This window comes from Mytilus californianus, unplaced genomic scaffold (assembly GCF_021869535.1).
Source record: "Mytilus californianus isolate M0D057914Y unplaced genomic scaffold, xbMytCali1.0.p SCAF_14, whole genome shotgun sequence".
In the NCBI taxonomy this organism is placed as follows: Eukaryota; Metazoa; Mollusca; class Bivalvia; order Mytilida; family Mytilidae; genus Mytilus; species Mytilus californianus.
In genome coordinates this window covers 1,026,847-1,041,212 of record NW_026262626.1, presented here as the reverse complement: position 1 = coordinate 1,041,212, position 14,366 = coordinate 1,026,847, and the positions used below count along the sequence as shown (strand labels likewise).

The 14,366-nt window shown below is 31.5% G+C and overlaps 1 protein-coding gene across 1 annotated transcript in view; it reads left to right on the top strand.

Moving 5' to 3' along the window:
• Positions 1-10,389: 10,389 nt before the first annotated feature.
• LOC127723983 (uncharacterized) overlaps positions 10,390-14,366 on the top strand; it is a 40,048-nt gene continuing 36,071 nt past the window's right edge. Inside the window, exons 1-3 of the mRNA XM_052230690.1 lie at positions 10,390-10,479; positions 11,096-11,206; positions 13,255-13,475. The gene's annotated coding sequence lies outside the window, so the exon portion shown is untranslated. The remainder of the gene's footprint in view (positions 10,480-11,095; positions 11,207-13,254; positions 13,476-14,366) is intronic.

Here is a 14,366-nt window from a genome sequence, read left to right as displayed (position 1 = left end):
ACTGTACTTATTTACATTCTTTGCAGCACAGTTGTATTAACTTAAAGTCTGAATTTCTATTCCGCATTCCTGACCGCTTCTTCATCGTGTTTTAAAATAACGCGAATGTATCCAAAAAACACATTTTGCAAAAAGGAATTTGGAAATCTTATAGCTTTTTTTGAGATTTAAGAATTCGTGTTTTTATCATTTGTAATTATACACGTCTATTAATTTTGCTGAATACACTTTATTCTACACAAAAAGGTCAAGTAAAAATTTACGGAAAGCCGCTAGCTTCGTCCACAAAAAGTCAACCTTTAAAATGAGCTCTTATAATATGTTACGGGCATCTTACTGAAAAGAAAAAAAGCATGGACTATTATCAAAATATTCTAAGAATATGAAGAAATTAAAACAAAACGTCAGTAAGTCGAGATTTCTTATGTTTAAACTTTATGCACGTGTGCAATTTAGAAATTTTTGATCGTTTGAAAGTCAGTTCAAACCGATTTTTTTCATGATTCAATATGATTTCAAAATTGTTTTGTGAATCTTTGTAGCAAATAAGCCAGAACTACAAAAATAACACACGAGGGAAACTTTTGTCTGTTTCTGAAAATTAACAAAGGTGACAAAAGGTGCAATTTGAATTCATTTGACTATCATGCATAATGAAATAATTATCCGTTTTAATCATGATAAATTTTAAAAAATTCGAAAAAAGCCAAATAGGGTACCCCAACGTTACACGGATATTGCTTTCTCTCCCAATTAAGATAGCGAGATTATTGAATTCTCTTCTTTTTGTTCCACGTTAGACCGCAATTTTTGTCGTTAACAACTGATTCTGGTGTTTGGCCCATGATCTGACGTTTGCAATTTTCAAATGACGTAATCAAATGTCATGTGTCACCATAGCAACAACCTCACATCAACCTCACTTTACGTTTACACATAGAAGGTGAAGTAATTAACACGGGTTCGCTCCACATTAACGCCACCTAAAACGAGGGGTAATTTAATCCGGATCCGGCCTAGGTTAAGGTATTCAAACAACAAAATTTAACCCGGATTAACTAATTCGGGTGAACCCGGATTAAAAAGGCATAGTGTGAACGGGGTAATAGTGTTTGAAAAAATGCTAATGTGTGTAAAATATCTGTTTGGATGAGGCATTGGCCCTATTTAATTTAACCAAATCTAATACCGTGTTCACACTATGAAATTTGCTCCGGGTCGAACCCGAGATTCTGAATCCGAATTAATTACCCCAGTTCACACTTAATAAAAAAATAAACCACTTTGGGATTTTCCCTCTCATCAAAAATAAAAATGTTTGCGCCAAAATTGTAACCAGCATCTGTTCACTGTACTTGTTTACATTCTTTGCATTATTTCAAAGTCTAAAATTTTAATCCGCAACCCTGAACGCTTCGGAGAAAATCCGAATCAACCACTTTACTTTTTGTGTTTGCAAATAACGTCTAGTACCCCACTATTTGCCAAAAAAAGCGACGAAAATCTTGTTGGTTTTCTTAGAGACTACACGATTCGTATTTTCATCATTTGTCATAATGCTTTTCAACATACACTTCTAGATACACAAAACGGTCACATTATTTCAACAGATGAAGTCTTCAGTGAAGAAGTAAAATTTACAGAAAATCGCATGCGACGTCCACGAAAAAAGGTTTTTTAAAATGAGCAATTAAAATATCTCCCAAAGCATTTATTTTTTTATTTAGAAAACGGAAAAAAAAAGAAATGAAATATTGTCAATTGGTTCTTAAGGGCGAGGAAATTAAAATAAAACATCAGTAAGTCGAATTTTTGTATGTGTAAACCTCAAGCATACCAGGATAGTTGGGAGGTCGTTTCAAACCCATTTTTCATGATTCAGTATGAATTCAAAATTAGATTCGTGAAACTTTATAGCAAATTAGTCCGGGATACATCATCTACAAAATAAACACAGGAAGGAATGTGTTTCTAAATCTTAAATATCTTTAATAAACTAAGGTGAAAAAAAAACCTCAAAATAGATGCAATTTGGGTACACTCTAGTCAGTTGAAATAATTTCACTAGCATGCTTATTAGAAAATAAATCCTATTAGACATGTTAAAAAGTAATATTTTTCAAAATAGGTTAAATTTGGGTACCCCCACGCGAAACTAGTAGCCTTTTCCTTGTGGAGGAATAAAGCTCCTTACGTATCTCGCTTTCTATCCAATATAGAGATCTAAATTCTTCTCTTCTCTTTGTCCCTCATTAGACCGCTAAAAATTGATTCATATATGTTTCTCTCATAATATGACTGCTGGAATTTCAAAGACGTCAGAAAACGTCATGTGTCACCAAAGCAACAACCTCACATCAACTCCACTTTACGTTCACATATAGAAGGCGATGTAATCAACCCGGGTTCGCCCCACATTAACTCCACCTAAAATGAGGAGTAATTATAATCGAGGTTTAATACAGGCACACAATGTAATGCGGTTAAGCCATTTCCTTGTGCGCACAAACGTCCATCCCTTTTTGCCAATATAGACCCACTGTCGTTTATACCGTCAATGTTCCGGAAAGCCAAGGTGTAATCCCAATTAGACAATCAATTTGGCTAGAAATTAAAACAATAGTTGTTTTCTCATAATTTAAATCTCATAGATCCATTTAGAATATACAAATCAAGATAACAAAATACAGACCAGTGGGAAACTCCAAACTGAGCGAGGCCACGTGAACATTTGGTTGAAATATCGCTTCCTATCTGTACGTTTATCATACAAAAACTCCACTACAAAGGTAGCAAGGTTATGAGGAAGATTGTTACAAGTATTACGGTCACCTTCACAAATTGGTTGACTGATTTGATGGATCGGAGTTTCAAAGCCCGACTAACATCACTTAAATCTTTAGACATGAGAATAATCGTCTGATATGTAAGTTACCATTTGTGTTTATTTCTCTTTCATGACATTGTGTACTGAGTGAGGATTCGCATGACAAACGATACATATATAGCAGACGACTATTACCTTATCGACGGATGAAGTCTCTTTCCGTTCAAATTTCATGCTATTCTTTGGATTGTTTTCCCTAAAGGTTTACATATTCAAAATGATAAGAGTTTTGAACATCATTAAAATATTTTCGGCCCTAATTTGCCTATAAATTTGAAACTATGAATAGTAACGCAAAACTGTAAACAATATCAATTAAATAAGATATATAAAAATACAAATCTTTTGGAAACCACCATTTGACTACCTATAATAGTAACTGCCCTAAAATGGCAGTTTGCCAAATATCGTGAACGCTTTAAAAAATAAACAGAAATTGTAAGCAAACATGTTTATCAACAAAACAACTTCTTACAAAATATGATTGAAGCATGTATATGTACTATTGTGTTGCATGACCAAAAGTGCCAATTGACTGTTAAAAGAAATTATTGCCATGAAATACAAGTGTTGATGAATATTTACCTTTTTTTCAATGAAAGACTTTTAACCGACTGATCCGTTTCCTACCAAATTTTATACGAACGATTCTAAAGTCTGACGTTTGATGTTGTCAGTTTTCATGATCTTCCCTTTTTGGATTTACCTTAGAGTTGGGTATTTTTGTTATACTCTTTTTTTAGTGCTTTTAGATATTAGGTTTTAATTCAGTTATAGTTCAAATGTATATCAATTAATCTTTACAATGCAAATAATTGCTTGATTTCAAAATAAGAAAAACATGTCTAGGGTCAAAAGCAAGATCTACAGAAGTCATAAATCAAAACTCTCAGGAGATTAAAATATTTGCATTAGAGTTATTAACCTTTTAATAACTGTCAACAGAGACAAATAAATCTTCAAAGTTGTTAACTCAATATTTTTCATATTTTATCATTAGACTTTGTCTTCACTGTCAATATCAAAGTCACATGTACCATTGTCGTAAGCCATTTCAACGAATTTATTATGTTCACAGTTATGATAGATTCTTCCATCGTAATGCCTTGGAACAGATTTTCAAAAAATAATCAATTTATATATCAGTATCAAATGTAAATAAGGAAGTAATCAATTATTCAAAATATATTTCTGTAAATTTAAAAATTATTGCAATATGAATAACACAAACAGATTTTCAATGTTACCCTCTACTTAATTTTTGTACAAGGCTCATTTTCAAACTTGACCTGTTGTCTGTAGAAAGCTACTGCATAAATTTTATCTAAATTAGATAACGATTAATTATGCTAGAAAGTTTACAATCCGTACCGATGCTCGGACGGACAGACGATCGAACAGCATTCATATATTCCTGGCCACAATGAAATGCTGAGGGGGACAACAAGAGCAGATATGTGGTATATGTCAAGGAGACAATATTTCATCTCAGAAGTTAACTAACCAAAAATGTACACCCAGAGGTCGCCACACGATCTGCAACAAACAGGAAAACCCACAACACGTAGCTACCCCTATAAGGCCCAGATTGTGATATGACCTAAGTTACATTTCATTTTTTGTACAATATTCAATATAATTTAAATTTGCTTTAATTAATCTCACATTTTTGACAGTCACCATGAATATGCAATAATAATATTACACACATTACGTTCTGTATTCACAGTATTTCATATTTTTCTGCATAAAGTCAGAATTCTACCAAATTGTCTTTGAATTTAATTACAACTAGGTAGAACCGTTTTAGTGAATTAAAGCTAATGTCTCCCCTGTAGAAATCATTCTGGTAAGAAAAAGATTGTCATTGCAAATAAGAATATATGGTTAACGCATGGAAATATGTACTGTTTTCCATATATTTACCAATTTATGAAACGAGGGGGTAGGGCATGAGGGACACAATATATGTTACACTTAATTGGTCTAGTCATGATATATTTATTTGAGTACATGGTTTATGGGTGGGTATCTGAACAGATATATAAGGGACACGAACCACAGCAAAAACATATATGGTGTACTCAAAAGTGTTGTCTTGCTGATTGAGAATATATCTATGATTTAGAGGTAGGGATATGAACATACTTCAAGCTATTTTACCATGAATGGTATGTAGGGGGCAGGGCATGTCCCTCATGATGAACTAGAAAGGCAATTAAGATTAAATATGGGTTAAGGATGGAGTTCTGATAAATCTAAATAGCATCATTATTTTATGAGGGACGGGACATGACCCCCAGGGACAAACCCTTAGCTGCACTAAAAAAGGTCTTGCACGTTCCGTGGCCTATGAATTGCTTACTACCTCTTCATTTTAACTGACGTGGATAGTTGTCTCATAAGCAATCAGTCCACATCTCTTCATTTTCATATTGACATGACAAGAAAGAATATGTTTGGTTTTAGGGTGACATATGAAATTAGATATTTGACCTTGACTTTTTATTTGACCTTGAAGGTCAAAGATCAAGGTCATCATCCATGGTACGTGACACATGATATTGAGGTGCTGCACTTGTGTGTCAAGTATGAAAAGACTTTGTCAAGGGTGAAGAAAAGACTTTATCGTAGGAGAGGAAAAGGTATCAAGTGTTTTTACCTTGAGGTCAAAGGTCAAGGTCATTTGACGGTTTGAATTTTTATGAGATACACTGTCTTATTGTAATACACTTTCATGCCAAATAGCATAAGCCAGTGTCAAAAGATAAATAAGTTTTCATGATTAAATACACGGATTATTGTGAAAAATATGTGAAAATTACTTTTTTATTCCGTTGCCATGGTAACGGTGTAGGAGACCCCAGCTCAAAAATCATAAAACTTGTAGCACACATGTAAACCTTTATAGAAAGATTTTCTGTCTTTTTGTTGACCTTTTTAGGAAGTATCCAAAATATGTCCAAAATGCCCATTTTAGACCGGTCAGCCCCAAAATATAGCTATACTCAAGCAAAAACATTTTGTCAAGTTTCGAATGACGAATGATGCTTGTTATAAAAATCAACTCAAATATCAGCTAAACATAACCATATCTAGCATATTCAGAGTAACAAAATTGTGACATTTTTGTGGAAATTTTGGGAAATTAAGCCTTTTCCAATAGATGGCGCTGCAAAATCTAAAATAAGCCTTAAATCAAATTTTAAAGCTAGTTTTTTTTTCTCTTGACTATCATGACATATGTGCAAAATTTCATTACATTTGGTTGACATGTCATGTGGACCCACTTATAAGCCTTTTGCATGGTTCTATCAAAGACTGGGTGTTTAGATTATACGTTTACATTCCAAGTATTCGAGCTCACTTTTTGAAAGTTGATAGTCACTTCTTTTTAATTTCAAAATATACAAACAATTGACGATAAACAGTACAATTATACAATTATATATAATTGGCTTATAACCGATTTAGTTCCTCATTGAAATAAGTCAGTATAAACATTTGCTCTACAATTTTCCTTCTCTTTAAAATGTAAACTCAAAACAGTGACAATATATTTCCCAAGTCAGATGTTTTATTTTAGATAATCATGACAATAGGACATTTTTGTGTAATTACGCAATTTTTAGAAAACTAATGATAAGAAACACAAACTCACACATGTATTTTAAAATTTTGTATTATGATTAAGGCTCTGTTTCATGATATCACAAAACAATTCAAAAAGTCTAAATATATGAACCTAAATGTAATATATATTTTTAAAAATTATAATGGGTCAGGTATAGTAAGTTTACTGGCCATGAACTTATTATTGGAATTTAGTTTGAAGTTTTAACCAATTTAAAACATGTAACAGAGAATGAAATCACTTCGAGAATGGTATTCAGATGTGTAATAGAGTTTTAAAAAAAATATTTTATTATGCTTCGTTCACTCATCGCATTTCCGTTTATTATCTCAAGGATTAAGAAAAAAAAACAACATCAGAGATAATAGGCCTTTAATTTGTTACTACATGAGACTCATCAGTTGCGCCCGGTTATATAATGTAAATAACAAATAAAAAAAATCCTATTTTCTATCTAGTCATTATTTTAGTCTATGAGTTATATTTGTAATAGGCAATTGATCCTAATTTTAGATCTTACAAAAAACATGCCGCTAGAAATAACAGCCATATTTGGACTTTATCGAATCTACCCTTATTTTGTTATAAAAATATAACCCAGAATAAAAAGATTTTGAAAAGATTGATTATCATGTGGCGTTTTATAATTTTGTCCACTAACATATATAGTATAGGGAACTCTACTTTAATCTATGTACTTCAATTATTTATGCTTAATCGTCTACTCGTCACAATGGAATATGCATTGACCCTTAAGACAGCCAGCATGACTGCTTACCTTTTTTTAAATTCCAGTTGATTTGAAAAAAATATTTTTGTTATTTTCAATATTGTGTACTAAAAAAGTGTTTTTACAATATCTTGACCGCTTCTCACAATTTAGCCATTAAAACATAGTATGAAGAGAGGTAAAAGTTCTCTTCTATAAAAAATAGGCAAAGTTAATATTTTGTAATTAAGAAATAATTTTTTCAATAAACAAAATGATGTGATTTTACGGAAGACGTAAAGCATAACGAATTACAGTCAGGGTTATATAAAACATAAATACATACCACTTATAAATAAATACTATTTTCAATTAGATAAAAAAAAAACACTTTACACGATAGTAAAAAATATTAATATCTCAGACTTTGTTTAAACAAAACTTCCTGAAAACATTATTTTCAGTGGTAAACATTAAACTTATTTAGATTTCATGAGCTGACACGTAATATGTTGATCTAGAAAAAGTATCCAGCCATAACGAATATTATTCTTTTGTGTGTATTGTATACATATTCACTGAAGTAAAAAATAAAATTCGTTCACTATTATGTCTTGTTTACTTCAATTAAAGTCAAATTGGTCAATAGGGAAGGACTATTTATTCTTGCAAGCTAATCTTTAGCTTAAATCTATCAAAACATATATCTTGCTACTCATTTCATCCATTAATTTGTTAATTCGTGTTTTATGTTTATATCTCTGTATTTTAATTTGTCAGTTGTTAAAAGTAACCATGAAAAGACATTAACAAACAAGAGCTTAAAAATTAAGCTTTTTGGCAATATAATTTTTCATCCATGTTAAAATGATAACAGGTGACTAGGACATATCATCAACATTTGATTGTAACATCCGGTAATTAGTGATGATGTATAAAGATAAACGAGAAAGGGGAAGGTCTGATCAGAGCTACTATATGGCTTCTAAAAATTGCCAATAGCACACTTCTTCAATTTTTATTTAAGTGTATGTCAGATTTACTGATAAATAGATAGGTTGATATTATCTGAACACACCGTTATGAAAAGTCCGTAAAAATGTTTGACATCGGAATTATGATATATACACAGAAACGTAATGAAACCACTATAAGCACCACCGTTTGATTGATTTATCGTTTTCATGGTACCCAATGCAAACCTTAGACCGGGAAGCATATCGAGTAATTTCTAGCTTTTTGGGTTGTATGGATGAAAACCTACAAACTCCGAAACATCGAAAAGGTACTCCTTGCTACGCTTCGTTGACTAAATCAGCGCATTTTCATCAAAAGGAAAACAGCCCGTTGGAATATGCACGCAAATTTAACTGACAGGTCCTTAATCTTAAGGCTGTTTAAGTGTATATAAACTTTATTAGATTAAGAAGCCCAGACATTAAAATCCTTGCGATTATGGTCCGTAACTGCTCTACCAGAAATGAAACTTTGGTCTTCAAGAAGAAAATCTGCTTATTCGTTCAGAGCCCCTGCTATCAACACTAGTTTTGATTGAGGTTCGTGTTAATCAGTCTTTAGATTTCAGATGCACATTTCGACAATTGATGTCTCTTTACTGATTCTCCATGACACAGTATTTCAAAATTTGAAACCGTTTACAAATGCTCAAGATCTAGAGCTGATATAACGAGAAAGGATCAAAACAGAAAAGTCAAATCCGGACAAAGTTTATTTTCTGTTAGTTTCTTTTGGTATTTCTTGAAGATTTTAAATACAAAATTAATTATAACATTTTTATAGTTTGTTCTTATGTTGTGCTGTAACACCACTGTTCCAGGTTAGGGGTGGTTGAAAGCTCACAAATATGTTTAACCCCGCCACATTCTTTATGTGCTTGTCCCAAGTTAGGAGCCTGTAGTTCAGTGGTTGTCGTTGGTTCATGTCTGTCATATTTGTTTTTTGTAAATTATTTTGATATAAATTAGGCTCAATTGATTTTTTTTTCATATTTTTCATGTCGGGGCCTTTTATAGCTGACTATACGGTATGTGTTTTTCTCATTGTTAAAGGCCGTACGGTTGCCTATAATTGCTGACATCCACTTCATTTGAACTTTGGTGGATAGTTGTCTCATTGGCAATCATACCACATCTCCTTATTTTTATAAAAAGTTACTATATTTTAACTATTACATTTTAAGGTTGCATTTGACATTTAAACGGTTTGCTACTTGTGAATATGTTTCATTTAGAATGTAATTATGAAACAGAAACTAAATGAAATCGTCCTGCTTATAAAAGAGCACTTGGTTGTTTCTATAATTCTAAAGGTCTTATGTATTGCATGTATCTCAATCTACATGAAGTATTTTATTTTTTAAAACAGTCTATTTCTTTTTATAAAGGTTTGCCCCTTCTACGCGTTTATTGTAAATGGACAGACATTTTGGGGGTTATTTACTACTTGGTTTTAAACTCGAGGCGATTTAGTGAGAGCTTGACATAGACACTATTGTTGAAGACTGGCTATTGATATCTTAATGTCTTTTAGTTCTTTTGTGTTGTTTGGTTGACGTCTAAATGGCGTTTACACCAACCATTTTTTTTTTTTCAACTCGTATACATGTATTGCAAGATTTTCTTTTCAATAAGTCTTACTTCTTTACTGCAATATGTCTCCGTTATTTAAAAAAAAAAACTATGATTTTCTAACTTTAATTGTTTTCAGGTTTCCTCCTACTCAGATTTAATGAAACCATATTTTTAGAAAAAAGTATACAAAAAATCTGTAGATCCTGTCTCTACATCATATTATCATAAGGTCAATCATTAGGTGATCATCGTACACATGGAAATCAATTAATACGTTGTTTTTTTCACGGTTATTTCGGATTCCTTTCGAAATGAAAAGAAAGGTATCTTTTGAACTATATCAAATAAACAGAAAGTCAAAAATAGGTTTTTTTCCCGTTGAAATGAAATGACTACAAAATCTATACATAAATAATTGAGTTCTGGAAAGATAAGCATGATACAATTCTGCCATATCATCCAGGATATATAAATAAAAAACTTCTTTATAAAATCATCTCTGTATAATCTAATGCATGTAATGTGCAATGATCCGCTGAGCTATATAATTAAGAATTCACATTAAAAAATTCATCAGTGTAAACGGTTTTCTCATTTTCTCGGTTTAGGATATAATGTCAATACTTGGAGCATACGTTCAGTGGTACTCGTAAATATAGTAGGTCTATTTTTTATTGTTGCTTAATATATAATTGATGAATGATTTGTTTTTCATGTTTATATTGAATAAAAAAATAAGAAGATGTGGTATGATTGCCAATGAGACATCTCTCCACCAGAGACCAAAGGATGTAAAATTAACAACTATAGGTCACTGTACTGCCTTCAACAATGAGCAAAACCAATACAGCATAGCCAGCTGACAAATGTAATACAATTCAAACGAGAAAACTAACGGCCTGATTAATGTACATGTACAAAACAATGAACGAAAAACAAATATGATATACAGCAACAAACGACAACCACTGAATTACAGGCTACTGACTTTGGACATGCACATACAGAATGTGACGAGGTTTAACTAGTTTGTTGGCCCCAAACCCTCCCCCTAACGTGTGACAGTGGTATAATAGTACAACATAAGAACAAAGTCCACTCTATACGGGTTATTGAAAAAATGTCGACGGTGATGGCACAACTGAGCGCTACACAACGTTCCCAATAAAAAGATGAGTTTGACGTTGTTCAAAAGAACGTTTCAATCGAAAAATATTTCACTATTGTAAAAATGTCGCTTAATGTGAACGTAGCATTTACATTCTTTTTTGTAGGTAATTTCGAAATTGCTTCATTAGATATTTTCATTTTTCCAACCCGCGGTGGGCATTAATAAATGCAAACGTTGATATCCAAATTTCCATAGAGTTGAAGAGGTATATATAGTAAGTGTTGCATTTAAACATTCTATTTTTACCGCTTTTTTTCTTGTATTTTCAACCAAGATGAGATAAACAAGAACATTCACAATTTGCATGCAGATTCAAGTTCCTTTAATTTATAACTTACATATTCTAATTCTAAAGATTGTCCCAGTAGATTCTTAACACATACTACTAACTGCCACGATTATAATCAGCACAGTATTTTTCATTGATGTAATTCTTCAAACATTATTAATTTAGTTTTTTCCGGTATAAATGAAATGACTACACAATCTATTCATCAATAATAGTGTTCCGGAAGGATAAGCATTATACAAATAGGACATATCATCAAGGATATATGGAAACACACATCTTTTATATAATGAATTTTGTATAATATAAAAGTGCAAATGATCCTATGAGCTATAAAATCAAATCTCTTGATATAAAAGTGCAGTGATGCACTGAGCGACATATTTAAGAAACCACATTAGAATAAATCACCATTGTAAACAAACCTCCTTGTAATAAAGTTAACTTATAAGCCTTTAGAATAGTGACAATATTTGCAGCATACATTCAGTAGTACTCGAACATATAGTAGGTTTATTTCTAATTGTTGCTTAATGCAAAGTTGATATATATCATTTGTATCAAGTCCGCTCTATAGGGTTCACTTACTCTGTAGATTATATTTGTTATGAAAAATCCCCTTTTAATCTTTTAAAAGAAGGGTTGTAGTATTTATGAATTTTTACACCAATAATAAACATGATTTACGATATTTGATATGAAATTAGAATATATATTTTCTTTCGTTTTCTTAACTTATGTGCAAACAATATAAGGGTACTATATTTTGTTGATTTATCTTAAATCTATTAAATGTATTATTTTAGTGTATAAGTCTAAGTATTTTATTAATAACAGTTTACTGAAACAAAAAAAATACACATTTTCTTTGTATACGTATTTACCCTGTAAACTTGTATGCAAATTTGTCTGCTATCACTTTAATTCACACTTTCCCGCAAAACTTTCCTGCACAATTTAAAACAATGTGACGTCATTATTAAAGAGTGATTGTTTGATGCGTCAAAATGTCATTCGGAGACAATTTGGCTATAAACCTAAAAGTGTAAACACGTCTATTCTTCAATATAATATTTTTGAAATCGATGGAAAAGATACGATTTGGAGCTTTTTTGAGCCTGTTAATTGTTCGAAAATAAAATAACTGGATGATACAATTATCATTTTTCATTTTTAACTTACTAATGAAAATGACAATATTAGCTAACGTAAAGTCTAGATGACGCAATTTGATTGTGAGGTCATTTAATTGACACAGGCATTAGATGCACTTCATGTGTGCATATCTTTTGGGATGCTTGTGTATTATTTCTTATCATCTGTGTGTCAAATTGACAAACTTTTTGGTAAATTCGACATTTCACTGATTTTACTGTCTTCACTGTCCATAATTTTAATTAAAGTAAAGAGTTTTAACATTCCATTCTGTAAACTAAGACAATTTCAGATACAATTGGGCCCAAAATCGTACATTGTTCTTAAATCGGGATACATCATACATGAATTTCTGTCCACTCTGATACCGATAATATATATATAAACCGTGTATTTATTTCTTCCTTTTAATATAATATTTTTCTGTGACGATTTCAAATGTTCGCAACGTTTAAGAAATTTCTCAGTGATCTGCTATCAAAATATTGCAATGCAAAGACGAAATTCAAAGTTCACACACAAAGGGCGTACACCCCACCCCATTGATTGGAAAATGTATCACTGTTTAGCATTAAATCGTCCAAACAAATTTTTGCCTCGCTCACCTTCGCAATTTATATTTAGTTTTAGAGAACCACCCTTTTAAAGATCCTAGATCCGCCCCGGCGTAATTTCTTCCTGCTGAATGTTTATTATGAGTATCAGCATAAAAACTAAAAATCGCAGAATGTCAGTCTTCAACAAACAATGGCAAATAGTCATATCATATAAAGTCTGAAATATATTTGTTTATTCAAATTGTTCTTTCTCTCTTGCAGTCACAGAAAAATGGTTTCGAAAATTTTAATGATCAGTTTTATATTGATGCTGATAGCTTTGATTGTATATGTGATTGGCTTTTCAACTTCACATTTTATTGAAATTGGGCAATCATCTTTCAAGAATTACTACGTTGGACTATGGGTAATCTGTAGAACTTTTCTCTCGATAAAAGATCTGACGACATGCCTGGATACAGTTGAGTCCTTAGGAGACAGAGGTACTATACTTACAGCTTAATTCTGTATGTTATATGTATACTGGTAAAAAACGCAATATCATATATAAAATGCTTGCTTGTTGAATCGACTAATAATTTTTCAATAGAATGGCAAGGACTCAATCATTTCAGCTGACATAAATCGCAAACAATTATGTAAAATACAGGTAAATACATTATAATTATCATTCATTGAAACGAATGGTATAACATACAGTTATGGCTTTTCAGCAAAAGTTGAATATAACTCTACTTCATACTTTATTTGTTACCGGTCACGGACAAATCTAAATGTTGAGAGTTTTCAAGTGTTTCTCGCAAAAAGAAGCATTCTTCGTTTTAAAGTGGTATGGAAGGTCTTTACTCATCTTTGTGCAAATAATCAGAGAAAATTCGGTCTAGATTTTTAATGAAATAGGCAAACTTGTAGACAGAAATGCAAGTCATTTGTTTTTAAACTTCGTTTAAGTAGAAAATTGTGTAGTTTCGTCTTATATTGACGAAAGTTTTTTTTTTATAAATTCAGAATGTCGTTTGATTAATTAAAAACTGTTAAACTTATAGCCTCATAGGGGACGTACATGTAGCTTAGATGATTATATTTATAAAGGAATGTACGGAAGCTATTGATATGTCGTATTATTCAAGAAAAAAAGCTAACTTCAAATGTTATTTTTTCAAAATTTTGTCATTTCTTTTCTTTTTTACATAATAATATTTATTCCCTGTATAATTTTAAAATAATTATCAAACTCAGACCTTAATTTGAATAAAAAATGTACGTTTTTACACCATGGTTGTGCTATTTAGAACCAGAAATAAACACAGCATGGTTAAGGGATTGCAGAGCAACAAGTATCCTCGGGCTTCTTTTCCTTTTTGCTGCGATCA